The 15383-nt window shown below is 39.4% G+C and overlaps 1 long non-coding RNA gene across 1 annotated transcript; it reads left to right on the top strand.

Moving 5' to 3' along the window:
• The first annotated feature begins 7353 nt into the window (after window positions 1-7353).
• Window positions 7354-14523, top strand: LOC141562784 (uncharacterized). The gene is made up of 3 exons (XR_012488244.1): window positions 7354-7629; window positions 7990-8094; window positions 12095-14523. It is a non-coding gene; the product is annotated as an uncharacterized LOC141562784 (long non-coding RNA).
• The last annotated feature ends 860 nt before the right edge of the window (window positions 14524-15383 follow it).

Consider the following 15383-nt stretch of genomic DNA (forward strand, 5'->3'; position numbering starts at 1 on the left):
TTAATATGGACCCTGCTAGATCCTGGATAATACTTATTGTGGCTTCTCTATATATGAATTGATTTTTTTCTAGCAGCTTGTAATATTTTTATTTAGTTTGTTGGTTCTGGAATTTAGCTACTATGTTTCTTGGAGTTTTGGTTTTAGGGTCCCTTTTTGTAGGTGATCGATATATTCTTTCAATGTCTATTTTGCCCTCTGTTTCTATAACTTATTGGCAGTTCACTTTGATAATTTCCTGGAAAATAGTGTTCAGACTCTTTTTTTCATCAAATTTTTTACAGGGAGTGCAATAATTCTCACATTGTTTCTCCTAGATTTATTTTCCATGTCTGTTGTTTTCCCAAGAAGTATTTGACATTTTTTCCAATGTTTCATTTTTTTTTTTTTTTGGTTTTGCTTGATTGATTCTTGGTGTCTCCTTGAGTCATTCAATTTCATTTGTTCAATAGTGATTTTCAATGAATTATTTTCTTCACTCACTTTTTTATATCTTTTTTTTCTATTTGTCCAATTGAGTTTTTAAGTGAGTTGTTTTGGTCTATGGATTTTTTTTTTTGCCATTTTGCCAGTTTTACTCTTTAAAGACCTATTTTCTTTTTCCAACTAATTCTGTTTTTTAAGTATTTGATTTTTTTATCCACATTATCTTTAAATGAGTGGGATGACTTTTCCTGACTCTCTTGCCAAGCTTCATTTTCCTTTTGCCATTTTTCTTCCAGCTCTCTTGTGAGATCCTTTTTAATTTCTTCTATGTGAGTTTTGTGTGTTGAGGAGCAGATTATATCCCCCCTTTGGGTATCATCTGGAGATAGTCTGTTTTTAGTTTCTTCAGGGTTTAAAGTCTGCTCTCTATCCATATAGATGCTATCAATGGTTAGAGTCCTTTTTAAGTTTTTGATCATTTTATCAGAGAAGAATCAAAGAAAACAAACTAACAACAACAAAAAACAAAAAACAAACAAACAAAAAAAAATAAATAAATGAAGTCTGCTTTCCCCCCCCTGGGGTGGAGGCTGGATTGTACTACTGAACTTCCTCTACAGACTGCAAGGGGGAAGACAGAGAAGGGGGGATAGTAGCAAGGCACTAGCAGGACAGCAATGGCTGTGCTGCATCTGCATTCCCATTCCCATAAGATGCTAGCTTTTCAGGGTTATAGTCTTTACCTCCTTTGTTTACAGTTTCTCTTCTGATCCTGGCTTGCTTCCAGGACAGAATATCCACACTGTTGTAAAGGTCTTTCAGAAGAAACAAACAAGATCACACCCCTCTCCTGTGGTCTGCTCAGTGTGAGCTGCCTGACACACTCTTGTTGCCTGCCCTCAGCCTGTGCCTGATCTGGCCATCACACCCCCGAGCAAAAACAGACCTTTACTGGCAAATTTCAAGGATGTCTTTTGTTGGTAATTATTTGTGAGTTTTTTTTTAATAGTTTTTATTTTTGTTTTTGTTTTTCCAGTCATTAATTCTGAGTCTTGTCATGAAATAAATTCTGAGAGTACAGACTGAGATTAACTAGGTTTGTGTGTCCTCTCTGCCATCTTGGCCAGCTGAGTAAGTCTTTATTGCCAGAATACCTTGAAGATGTATATTTGGGAATGAGAAAGTAACAGAAAAGGCGTTTGTGAGACTGTTTAAATCTACTAGTCTCCTACCATAGTAAACTTAATTATTATTATATTCCAGTAACTATTATTTCTTTGTACTCCTTATCCAGTGTAATATCTAAGATCTGTCATCTATTGTAATACAGTGGAAAACTCATTTATATAGAGCCAAGAAGACTTGGGTTTATGTTCCATTTATGGCATTTTATATTTTGATGAACAAAAGTAGTCACCTTACATCCCTGCATCTCAGTTTCCTCATGTTCAAAATGATGAATCAAATTATATCATTATAAGAATCCTTTCAGCTCTAAATATATGATTGTTATTGATCTTGCATTTCTTCCTGTCATCCCTCCCATTTTCTAATGCTTATTGAATTATAATATTTTTCCAAAAATAATGTAGATATTGGCACCCTCTCCAAGAACAGCTAATCTAAAATAAATGGCTTACTTTCTGATTTTCTTTTAAAATCACTTTTAAAATAGTCTATCCCCTTACCACCACCACTCAGTAGCCTCCTCTCCAAATTTAAAGTTCATTTCATCTTGTCCAAATTTTTTATCATCTAGGTACCTTTGAGTTACTTTTTTTTTTCTAAATCATTTCAGAATATATCTCATAATGTTCTTCCCATATCTTAACTAATGAGAGAAGAAGATAGAAGAGGAAAGCCAAGGACTTGCCTGAGCTCTCCTAAATCCCTCTCCAAACAATTTTAAATAATTCTTCAAAATGAATTTGAGGGTAAGATATTTTAACAGTTTTCCCAATTACATACAAAACAATTTTATAACATTTGTTCTTTTTTGAGTCCCTTGTTCTCCCCTTTTCATCCCCTCAATGAAAAGACCCATAGGAAATTATGCAAAACATTTCCAAAAATGTCATGTTGCGAAAAAGAAAATATGCATCTTCCCCTTTCCCCCCCAAAAAAAAACAATCCTCAAAAAATAAAAAGGAAAAGCGAGAAAAAATAGGCTTAAGTTTGTATTCAGACACAATCAGTTCTTTCTCTGGGTATGGATAGCTTTTTTCATCACAATTCCTCCAAAGTAATCATGGATTATTATGTTGCTGAGAATAGCAAAATAGTTCATAGCTGATCCTCCCACAACATGGCTATAACTTTGCACGCAGTAAATTTCATTTTGATTGAGTTCATGTAGGACATTGAAGGTTTTCCTGAAAGCATACCACTCATTTTTTATAGAATAATATTTTTCATAATCACATAACACAATTTTTCAGCTATCTCCTATTTGTTGGGCAGCTCCTCAATTTCTAATACTTTGCCCTGAGAAAAGAGGTGCTACAAATATTTTATACATGTAGGCTTTTAAAACATCTCTTTTGGTATTTATGCCTACAAGTGGTATTGTTAGGTCAAAGGATATCCATAATTTTGTAACTCTTTGAGCACATGTCATACCTTTTGGTCATTTACCAATTGAGGCATAGGTATTATTTTTTAATAAATTTGACTCATTTCTCTATACATTTGAAAAATGAAAGCTTCCTCAAAGAAACTTGCTTCAAAATCCTTTTCATAATTACTATTGGTAGCAGTATTTCGTTCTTGTTTCTTCTATTCTCTCTTTCCTTTCACTTTGTACCTCCTGAACCATGTTTTGTTTCTTACCACCCTCCACAATGAGCGCTCTTTCTATTGTCCTCATGATTCTTTTACATACTTCCCTTCTCAGAATAAATTTTGGAATAGTGGAACATGCAAATGGAAAGGGCAAAACAATTTTCCAGCCAAGATCACTTAGAAGTTTGGCAGGAAATGTCTATTGTATAAGGGAGAAAGTACCAGGATGTGTTAAGAAAGGCCTTGTCTCAGCAAACCAGCAGCAGGCCTGAGAAGTGATGAAGAGAAGGAAGACCAGAAGAAGCAATGACCAGAAGCAAAATATTTTTGAAAATGGATAAGGTGAAAGGAGAGAGAGAGTAAGATAAATTAGGGATATAGAATAAATGGAATTACAAAATTAATAATCATAATTGTGAAAAATAGAGAAAATGTATTTTTTAAAAGCTTCTTTTATCAAATATATAGAAGACTGAGTCAAATGTGTAAAAAAAATAAATAAAAAGAGCCTATGGCCTCATTGATAAATGGCCAAATGGTAGAAACAAGAAGTTTTCAAAGTATTCAAAGTTAACTATCCTCACATGATTTTTTTTTTCTAAATCACTATTTATTAGGGAAATGCAAATTAAAATTATTCTGAGGTACCAGATTGTCTAACATTACAACAAAGAAAAATGAGAAATGTTAAAGTAGAACACTCATGGACTGTATGTGAAGTTGTGAAGTAATTCAATGATTTTTAAAACAATTTTGAATTATTCCAAAAGGGGTGTACAACTGTTCATATTCTTTGATCCAGGAATACAATGATTATTTATCTTAAAAAAAAACACTAAATAAATAAAACACACACACACACGCATGCACACACACACACACACACACATACACAAAAGTATTTATAGCAGGTCCTTTAAATGGTGGCAAAGAAATGGAAATTAAGGTGATTCTTATCACTTGGGTAATGGTGACAAAATTATAGTGTATGTTTGTGATGAAATGCTATTGTGCTACTATAAGAAATGGAAACCAGAATGTACTCAAAAAACTTAGAAAGCTTTATATAAACTGTGAAAAGTGAAGAGAGCAAAAGCAACAGAAAACAGTATACAGTAATAGTAGTATTGTGTTATGATTAGGTGTGAATACTCTTCAGCAAATAAATTATCTGATATTGTTCCAAAGGACTTGTAATGAAAAATCTTATCCATCTCTAGAGAAAGAACTGATGGAATCTGAATGCATCAAGAATAATTTTAAAAACCCACTATTTTGCTTGTTTGTTTTTTTTTTATTCTTTGCCTTCTTTTGCAACATGATGAATCTAGAAATGTTTTGTGTGACTGCACATATATTTTCCATATGAATTTGCTTGCCTTCTCAGTGAACAGCCAGAAGAAAAATGAGTATGGACAATTTGAAACTAAAATTTCAAAACAAGAATGTTAAAAATAGTTTTTACATGTGATTGGGAAAATGGAATATTTTAAGAAAAAGAACATGTTAAATTCACAGTCTTTCACCATCTTCAATTCCTTTATCCTTGTCTCCAATGCATTTAAAATACTAAAAAGCCATACCTTAAATATATTTATACATAATGGAGTAAACATGTATTTTAAGATATATAACATATTGGATAGCTTGACAATTAGAGCAAGGAGTGAGAGGGAAGGAGGGGAAAATCTGAAACAGAAGGCTATACAAAGATGAATATTGAAAAATTATCTGAAGAATCTGACTTCCAGCCAAGGTGGTGGTGTGGAGGCAGACAGCTGCTTGAGTTCCGCGTTTTCTCTCAGAATTTATTTCATGACAAGCCTCAGAATTAATGCTTAACCATAAAAGAAACCCACAAATAAATAATCACCAACAGAAGACATCCTTGAAATTCGCCAGAGAAGATCTGGGTTTGCTCAGGGGATGGGGACAAACAGACTGAGCACAGACTGAGGGCAGGCAGCCAGAGTGAAACAGGCAGCTCACACAGCTAAAACCAGAGGGGGGAGGGGTGTAATCTCTGACATTTCTGAGAAAAGATTTTTACCCCAGTGGGGATGTTCTGTCTTGGCAGCAAGCCAGGAGCAGCTAAGAAAGTGTAAAAACCGGAGGTAAAGAATTAAAACCTGGAAAGCTTCTCTGGGACCTGGCTACCCCCAATCCCACCTGGAGTGACTCAGCACTTTCTTAGAGCCTCAGAGCCCAGACACAGCACAGCTATCTCTGTCCTGTTAGTGCCTAGCTGCTGCTTCCCTCAGTCTGTATAAGAAGCTTTTTAACACCATCCAGCCCCAGCCCCCCAAAAAACAGACCAATTGTTTCTCTTGTCAATTTGTTTTCTTCAATTCCTGCTCTGACAAAATGAACAAAAAATTTAAAGGGCTCTAACCATTGACAGCTTCTGTATGGAGAGAGAGCAGACTTCAAACACTGAGGACACTAAAAGCAGATTGTCCCCAGAGGAATCCCCTAAAGGGGATAAGATCTGCTCCTCAATACAAAAGAATGTCATAGAGGAAATTAAAAAGCCTCTCACAAGAGAGCTAGAAGAGAAATGGGAAAAGGAAAGGGAAGCTTTGCAAGAGAGCCTGGAGAAGTCATTCTATGCATTTAAAGAAAAAGTGGATAAAGAAAACAAATCATTAAGAAATAAAATCAGTGAATTAGAAAAGGTAAACAACTCCAAGAAAAACAGGATTAGTGAGCTGGAAAAAGAAAACAGCTCTCTAAAAAATAAAATGGATAAAATGGAAAAAATTCCATAGAAGATAAAAACTCAATTGGACAATTACAAAAAGATATTTAAAAAGTGAGTGAAGAAAACACATCATTGAAAATTAGAATGGAACAAGTCAAAATGAATGACTTAAGGAGAAACCAAGAAGTAGTCAAGCAAAACCAGAAAGAAGAAACAATTGAAAAGAATGTCAAGTACGTTATTGGAAAGGCAACAGACCTGGAAAACAGATCCAGGAGAGACAATTTGAGAATAATCAGACTCCCTGAAAAATGTGAGGAAAAAAAGAACCTGGGCACTATTTTCCAGGAAATTATCAAAGAGAACTGCCCAGATGTTTTGGAAACAGAGGGTAAAATAGACATTGTAACCTACTGAAAGGAACCCTAAAATCAAAACGCCAAGAAATATACCGGCCAAATTCAAGAACCATCAGATGAAGGAAAAAAATACTGGAAGCTACTAAAAAAAAAGCAATTCAGATATGAAGGAGCAACAATAAGGATAACCCAGGATATAGCAACATCCACATTAAAAGAACGAAGGGCTTGGAACATGATAATCCAAAATGCGAAGGAACTTGGTATGCAGCAAAGAATAACTTACCCAGCAAAAGGAACATCGTTTTCCAGGGAAGAAGATGGACATTTAATGAAATAAATGAATTCCATCTATTCTGGATGAAAAAACCAGATCTACACAAAATGTTTGATCTTCAAATACAGAATTCAAGAGATTTCTAAAAAGGTAAAAAGAAATCTTGAGAACTATATTTCTGCCATAAAGATATGTAAACAACACATATATAATTTGCCTAGAAACTAGAGGTAGAAAGGAAATTATATCATAAACAAGGGTAAAGTGGTGGTGCTACATCTCATAAAGAGGCAAAGTTAACCTATTATATCTGAGAGAAAGAAAAGAGGGGCATGAACATAGTATATATCAATAGACATATTTGATTTATGGTGAAACTTCTTCCACTTCATTGGAAACTGAGAAGGAAGGAGTAAGCTTGAGGGGAAGGCAATACAGAAATTGTGAGGAAAATGGGTAAAATAGGAGGAGGAGCTTTAAGGTGGGGGAGGGATACTAAAAAGGGAGGGCTGTGAAAAGCAAGTGGTATTCACAAGTTTAATACTGGGTAGGGGGGCAAGAGGGAAGGAAAGGAGAAAAGTATAAGCAGAGATTGTTGGGAGTCAAGGGCTTCAGCCCAGGTGTCTCTCCCCTCTAAGTGGGCCTTACCCTCAGACAAATTGTTCTGAGAATCGGCCAACCACAGGTGGGCATTACCCTCAGACAAATAGTTTCAAGAATTGGCCGACCATAGAATATCCCAGCATTGTATACTGTTCCTGTTCATTGAACCAGCCATTCTCATGTTCCTTTCCCAGGCCCAACCCTACTTCTCTTTCTCATGCTTTTTGCTATATAGGCTGTACCCCAAGAGCAATAAACTGAGACCTTGACAAGAATCTGCTTGGTCTCTCTCTCACCCGTTTCTCTTTCAGGCTGGGTCCCCCTTGACTCCCCGAATAACTGAGTCCTGGTGGAAGGGACAGGTGGCGCCCAACACGGGGCTTGAGGTACGGACCCTTGCCAGACGGACCCACTCCCAGGGAAGTCAGTGCGACCCCCATTGGAAGGACCACTTTCACCACTCATGAGAGTTCCAGTCCTTGGTAAGTTTTGAATCGTCCATCTTATAAGAAATGGATACTAAGTTATTTAAAGAGCAGGTTTTTATAAAGTACCTTAAAGCATCCCTCAGGGAAAGAGGAGTTAGAGTAAAGAAAAAAGATTTAGTTAGGTAATTTCTTTTTATAAATGAAACTTGTCCTTTGTATCAGACCAAAACGGACCAGAGATTCATCCCCAGAAGTGGCAGAAAGTAGGCAGAGATGTAAATGATAAATTACAGAAGGAATGGCCGAATGCTGTTCCCACAACTGCCTTTTCCTGGGGCTACTGGGGCTTGATTCGTGATATTGTAGAATCGGCATCTAATGACCCTGACAAACAGCTGCTCTTATCACTTGCAGAATATTGCCTCTGCCCTTTTGGCCCCCCTCTGTTATCATTGAGATGACTGTCATTCAAAGAGAATGCCTTTATCCTCCCCTGCCTCAGGAAGCCCCGTCATCCAGGTAATCTGCTAAATTGCTCAGCTTTCCACTGAACTTTCTTCCTTGCAAAATTCACTTACAAAGACTATCCTCTTCCCGGCTTCAAGCCCAGCAGCCGGTCCTCCTTTGTTGCCTTACAAGAAGGGCCCTCTTAGCAAATCAAAAAACCTGAAATTGGCCTTTTTACCTCTGCTGGAACTCTGCCTAGACTTCCTCCAGGACATATCAGGTTTTCTATTACATTTGGCTAATCATTAATGAAGCTGGAGATTTTGCTAACTCCTTGTCTACAATCTCTGCCACAATTCTGTGGCTATCCCTAGGGGATTTTAAAAAATTGTCATTGACCTAAAAGATTGTTTTTTCTCCATCCCTCTTCACCCCGATGATTGCAAATGCTTTGCTTTTAGCCTTCCCATAGTTAATTGTGTGGGCCCCTCCCCGCATTTCCAATGGAGGGTCCTACTTCAGGGTATGGCTAATAGCCCAACCCTCTGTCAAAAATACGTGGCTCTGACTAAGCAAGACCCAATGAGCCACACTTTTTCAGATTTGCCAGCTCCTTGTCTCTGCCCTTCAGACCCGGAGTCTCTTAATCTCTCCCAAAAAGATTCAAACCCAACCTCCTCAGCTGTTCTTAGGTTTTGAGCTATTTTCCAACAAAGTCCTTTCTCAGAAACTCCAATTGTGGACAGACTGTTTGCACATTCTTAATGACTTTCAGAAACTGCTCAGCGATATCAATTGGCTCAGACCCTACTTGAAACCTACAATGGGGGAATTAAAACCTCTTTTTGACATCTTAAGAGGAGACCCCGATCCCTCCTCCCCGTGCTCACTCACCACTGAGGCACGATTACAGTAGAACGTGCCATCCACGAACAGCACATAGGATATTATGCCCTCAATCAATTTTTTTGGCTCCTTATATTTCCTATTCCCTTTGCCCCCACAGGCTTGCTTTGGCAACAAAAGCCTCTATTTTGGGTCCATTTACCCACATCCCCCTCCAAAATTCTACCCACATACCCTCACCTAGTTGCTATCCTCCTACGCCTCGGCAGAGGGGCTGCCTTGAAGCTCTTTGGTAGAGACCCTGACCGTATAGTTTCCCCCTACACTACTTCCCAAATACAATGGCTTGTTCAGAATGATGATGATTGGGCCATTAGCTCCAATTCTTTTCAAGGAACCATTGACATTTACTTGCCTCTCAATATGTTTGCAGCAGTAGCTTACATGAAAACCTTAAAGTATATTGCAAGGAAGAAAACTGTGATGGGCCATTATATGTTTTTTTTTTTTTTTTTTTTTTTTTTAACACTGCTTAGATCTCTAAAATTGTCTATTCACCAGAGAGCCTAATCAAATTACTGTCTCTCTTGTCTTTGCTTATATGTTGTAAACCTCATTATAAAGTTGGTTTCCAGTCACATTAATAACAATTAAGTGCTATTTTGATGTAAAGATATTGAGTATGATTTTTGTTTTAATTTGTCGTAATTTAGGATATAATCTAAGTCTTTTTTAGAAAAAAAGTTTGTTTTTAATTACCACTATGCTAAAAGCACATGCAATTTTTTGGAGGTCATTTATATGCTGGGGTGGGGTGGGGGAACCAAACTAGTTAACCCTAACTTTTTTTTGAATTGTCAGGTAGTAAAGCTGCCAAATAGGTTTGTTTACCCCCAAAAAGCAATCATCTACCTGAAAAAGTTTAGCAATGCTGCATACAATTGAACAAATGAAACCTTTTAGCTTCTTAGCAGTTTTACTACTAGAACCCATGTTACAATATACTTATTCTCTTTTGTGTCTTGGGGTCCTCTATGGTAGACAGATATCTTTTTTGTTCATATTAGCAGCATTATAAACTGGCTTGTCACTATACTACATTTTGTGATATAATCACTGCTTTCAGAGTAACTTTTCAGTTATTTTGAAGCAGGTAAATAACCATTTGTATTTGCACCTGTGTCTTACATATTAATTATGGCATGCTTGGCAAATGAGGGATTTTTTTTAATTACCTGTGAAGTTTTTTGAAAGCCAGTCAAACAAAATGACTTACCAAATTGTGTTCTTACATATTGCTACTTCAAGTGTTGCTTTTAAATCAAACTTTTCAATTTTATTTTGTAGAAAATTGCTGTAAGAATGTAGCTTGCTTACCTTTTATTGTACTTGAATTTTAATCATGGTTTTCAACATTGTAATCAAACAGACCATTTCATTAAGTTCCGTAGAATTTGTCATTCCTTTGAAGAGCACAAAGAATTCCCATTTTGAGTTTTAAAATTAATGCAACTTGTTTATTTGAAGTAGAAGAAATAGTTCAATATTAAAATTACAGAGATGAGAGGTTTCAAAAAGTTTAAATTTAGATTTGCACATATGGTAACAGCACCTTTTAACTTGAAAAAATGGGGAAATATCTTTAGCATTAATCATCATATCTAATGGACATTTGCATAGCAATTGGATAAAGTGTAGAAATTTGTGCCTTTCAGTATACAGATTCTTTGTTGGTGGTCATTTGTATAAGCCAGACCACTTGAATTCCTGAGAGCACGTTTAATTTTTGCGGAGTTCCAAATGTATCTTTAAAAACTCTTAATGTGCAATTAATTTCTAAAATCAAATAAGTAAAGTGTCTGCTATTGAGGGAAATAGACATATAAGGAACTTTATATTGGACTGTTATATTTTTAATGTTCAATTTTTGTTGTTGCTAAGTAATTAAATTTCATCCTAATGTTATATCCATGTTGTCTCTTGCATCATAAGCCGCATTGACATAGTCCTCTGAGTAATACATCATGGTCAAGTTTCCTACTTAAAAACAAACTTTACCTCCACATAGCTGGTTGAGCTCGCTGCTATCATTAGAGTTTTTGAATTATTAGAAGATCCTTTCAATTTATATACTGACAGTGCCTATGTGGCACACTCTGTCCCCCTTCTGGAGACAGTACCTTATATTTGCCCTTCAACCAATGCTTCCCCCTTGTTTGCTGAACTTCAGTGCTTAATCTTTGCCCGCACTGAACCTTTTTTTGTTGGTCACGTTCATGCTCATTCTGGCCTCCCTGGGCCATTGGTAGAGGGAAATGACAGGGTGGATCAGGCCACTCAACTTGTGGCTGCCGCCTTCTCAGTCACCCCACTTACTGCCGCACAGCAGGTCTATGCCTTACATCATCTTAATGCCCATACTCTCAGACTGCGATATTCCATCACTCACGAACAGGCACGGCAGATTGTCTAGCAATGCAAGGGCTGCTTAACTCTCCTGCCTGAACCTCACTTGGGAGTAAACCCCCGTGGGTTAGTCCCTGGTGAATTATGGCAGATGGATGTCACCCACTACCCATCTTTTGGCAAATTAAAATATATTAATGTCTCCATAGACACCTTTAGTGGCTTAATTTTTGCATCTCTACAAACAGGGGAAGCCTCCAAACATGTGGTCTGTCACGTTCTTGCCTCTTTAGCTGTTGTCCCAAAACCCAAAATTCTTAAAACTGACAATGATCCAGGCTATACTAGCTCCACCTTTAAACAGTTCTGTGCTCAAATGGAAATGAAACACATTACTGGCATACTTTATAACCCCCAGGGTCAAGGAATTGTTGAAAGAGCTCATCAAACTTTAAAAAATATGATCTTAAAATTACAATCAGGGGAAGAAATGTTATATCCTAAAGCAGGTAATTTTAAAACCCTTTTAAATCATGCAATGTTTGTGTTGAATTTTCTTACTTATGATATTGAGGGCAAATCTGCCACTGACCACCTCTGGAATTCATCTACAGCCAATACTTATGCAAAGGCTATGTGGAGAGACCCTTTGTCCAACACATGACAGGGTCCCGACCCGGTCCTTATCTGGGGCAAAGGACATGCCTGCATTTATGATTCACAGGCACAAAATACCAGATGGCTCCCAGAGCGTCTGATAAAACTTCACAACCCACCCAGGGATCCCCCTGTGAAGATTTCTAACTGTGCTTTCTTTCAGAAAACAACATGAAGTCACCAGCCATTGAGATCCTCCTCTGCCTGATCATTGCTCAACATGTTGTCCATGGCTCTCCTTTGTATCAGGTTTTCAACTACACCTGGTTGGTAATCAATGGGGCAGGTGATACTATTTGGAGCACATCAAAAATCACACACAAGACCTGGTGGCCCACACTCTATCCAGACTTTTGTAAATTAGCTCTGGGAGCTCCGCCTAATTGGGACCTGGAAGACTATTATAATCAACAACGGGCCCCCAACAGGGACACCTGATCTCCATTTGTGGGCGTTGGCCAGGTAGCTGGAGGTTGTGGTTCCCATAATAGGAGAAGTAAGCTGAGGACTATTCCCTTTTATGTTTGCCCCGGCCCCCATAGAGATTGCTCGCTGAACTCCAAATGTGGGGACAAAAATGATTTTTACTGTCGTTCTTGGGGCTGTGAAATCACAGGAGATACTTACTGGAACCCTTCCTCCTCCTGGGATTATATTAAAGTTACTGCCAATTATACACATCACGATGCTATTACCCCAGGCTGGGCCACCAAACCAGAATGCTCAGGATGGTGCCACCCATTACATATCCAATTTACAGACCCAGGTAAAAAAATATAACTCCTGGACTCAAGGTGTTTCATGGGGACTGAGGCTTTACTGTAACGTGCTCTCCTGGCAGTTACAATTACTAGTCTGTCCTAGACCCACCAGAGTACCTTTGACCACTGTCCTCTGCAGTGTGAACTCTACCCGGCTCGCCTTCTCTGAGGCCTTCTAAGGTCTCTGGCCACAATCTCTTGAATCTATAGCTTAATAACCGGTAGCGCACTCAAGAACAACCACGTGTAATCTTAAAAGCCTTTATTATACCTACTCACATAATGCCCTAACTGATGCCCTGACTTGTTGGTTCCCTGGTGAACACCTGGTCAGAAGACCCATGTGTTCACTACCAAAACCCTTACCTCTTTTGGCTACCCATCTTGGCTTGGCCACCCAGGCTGGGAAGCCAGGGTGAAGAAGGCCAGGTTAAAGAGGACCACCTGCTGCCTGCAGTGGGCTTACATAAGGCCTGTGAGGTCACACACACAGCCAATCAGCGAGAGAGTCACCCATTACGAAGCTATCTCAGTATGGCCAGGATCCCGCCCAAGGGCAGTCCTAATATCCACAGAAATTACTTCCGGGCCTCAATCTCCCGATGCACCGTGCCCGCCCATTTAAAGGGCTGTTACACTTTACAAATATAATTATGATGATGGCCTACTCTTTACCATAAAACTTTTAAAAAACACCCCTGACCAGCCTAAAGGAGTGGCCATAGGTCCTAATCCCGAGCTCCACTTGGACCCTGATCAAAACCAGGATAATAAACCCAATCATCAGCCCTTTCCTCCCACACCCTCTCACAGTGGAACCTTTCATCCAACCCTCCCTAAGGGACCCCCCTCCTCTGCCACGCTCATTCTTTCCCTAGTTAATGGCTCTGTTCAAGCCATTCGCAAGCTTAATACTACTCCCATGGAAGATTGCTGGGTTTGTTACCCCTCCTCCCCCTTTCTATGAAGGCATTGCCCATTTTGGAAATCTCACATTCACTAACAACTCATCCCTTTTACACTGGGGAATTGAGAATAAGTAGGGTCTCACCCTTAGTAAAATCTCTGGCCTGGGCCTGTGCCTTTTGGGACCCAATATGCTACCTCCCTTACAGCTGGAAGGGGTATGTAACCAGATTGTCACGATTACTATGTCTCCCATGTACGTGGCTGCCCCTAACAACTCATACCTTGCTTGCTCCTTGGGACTGACCACCTTTGTGGTTACATCCTCCTTCATTCATAACAAAGATTGTTGTGTTGTAGTCTCTCTCTTCCCCCACCTGACAATTCATTACCCAGACCACTTCCTAAGATTCTGGGAATGAGGGACCAACCCACGGGTTTGGGAAAAAAGAGAACCTTTGACAGCTCTCACCCTAGCCGTCCTTATTGGCCTGGGATCAGTAGGCGCAGGAACAGGAATTGCCTCCTTAGTTACTTCCAACATGCAGTATGCTTAGGTCAGTGCAGCTATTGACAAAGATCTTCAGGAACTGCAGTCAGGCCTCAAATAACTTAAAGACTTTGTGGCCTCCCTGACTGATGTGAGCCTGCAGAATAGGAGAGGCTTAGACCTCCTCTTTTTGCAACAGGGTGGCCTTTGTGCTGCATTAAAAAAGGAATGTTTCGGGGGGCGGAGCCAAGATGGCTGAGAAGAAACACACGACTCAGTGAACGTCCTCACTCCCTCGCAACCAATTAGATAAATTAAGTCTCAGAATTAGCTCAGGACTGATAGATACCACAAGGACTGGAAGCATGACTTACCAGCTGAAGAGAATCTGGAGTTTCAACAGAGAAGGTCAGTTCTCAGGGAAGGAAGAAGAGAGACCAGCACAGACGTTGGGGTAGTGGCACACTGTGCCCATTGCGCTGGGAAGGGCTCTGGGATCAGAGAAGCCACTGAGGTAAAGGAATCTGGCACAGGCTGTTAGCTCTTCTCTGCTAATTATTTAGCAGTTAAGAAGAGAAAGCCAAAATATTTTAAAACTCAGATTAGATTTTCCCCGGATCCTGGAGGTGACTCAGCAGATGTGGGCACAAGGGGGCGTGGCCTCAGCTACCACCTGAGAATAGTTAAGAGATTGACAAGTGGGTGGATACGGCCCAAGGCAACACACACTGCCTAGCTTAGCTGGAGGGAGTGGAACTCAGCTTCAGGAAGTCCCAGAGAAGCGGAACCTTTGAACTAGGGACTGCGGTTTCTGGCAGACACTTCCAGTTTGAGGACAGGGGCTTTTTTACATCACCTGCTCCAGACATCCACTCCCCACCCGGACACATAGACTAGGCTTTGTGCTGCCTTTACTGTTCAGTCTCAAATCTCAGGGAAGCCTCTAAAACACAGTGCCCTCAGGGCACAGAGGTGCTAGTCACCTCTGAGCCACTTCCAGGGAGGGGTGGGGAACTCTCTCCCAGAGCTCTATCTTAGCTCAGGCGCAGGAGCCGCTGCATCCATCCAGTCTGGGAGGAAGCTGGTAAAGAAGTAAATAAATAATTTCCTACCCCAGGGACAGACCCCAAAAGATTTTTTTAAGTATGAGCAAAAAAGCCAAAAAAAACTATAGATTCCTTCTACACAGAGAAAGAGCGGGTATCCAACCCCGAGGAAGTTAACAGCAGAGAGTCAGCAGATAACAACCTAAAGGGGAATGATTCCTGCTCCCCATCACATAACTCTCTCCTAGA

The sequence above is a fragment of the Sminthopsis crassicaudata genome, chromosome 3 (genome assembly GCF_048593235.1).
Source record: "Sminthopsis crassicaudata isolate SCR6 chromosome 3, ASM4859323v1, whole genome shotgun sequence".
NCBI classification, from domain to species: Eukaryota; Metazoa; Chordata; class Mammalia; order Dasyuromorphia; family Dasyuridae; genus Sminthopsis; species Sminthopsis crassicaudata.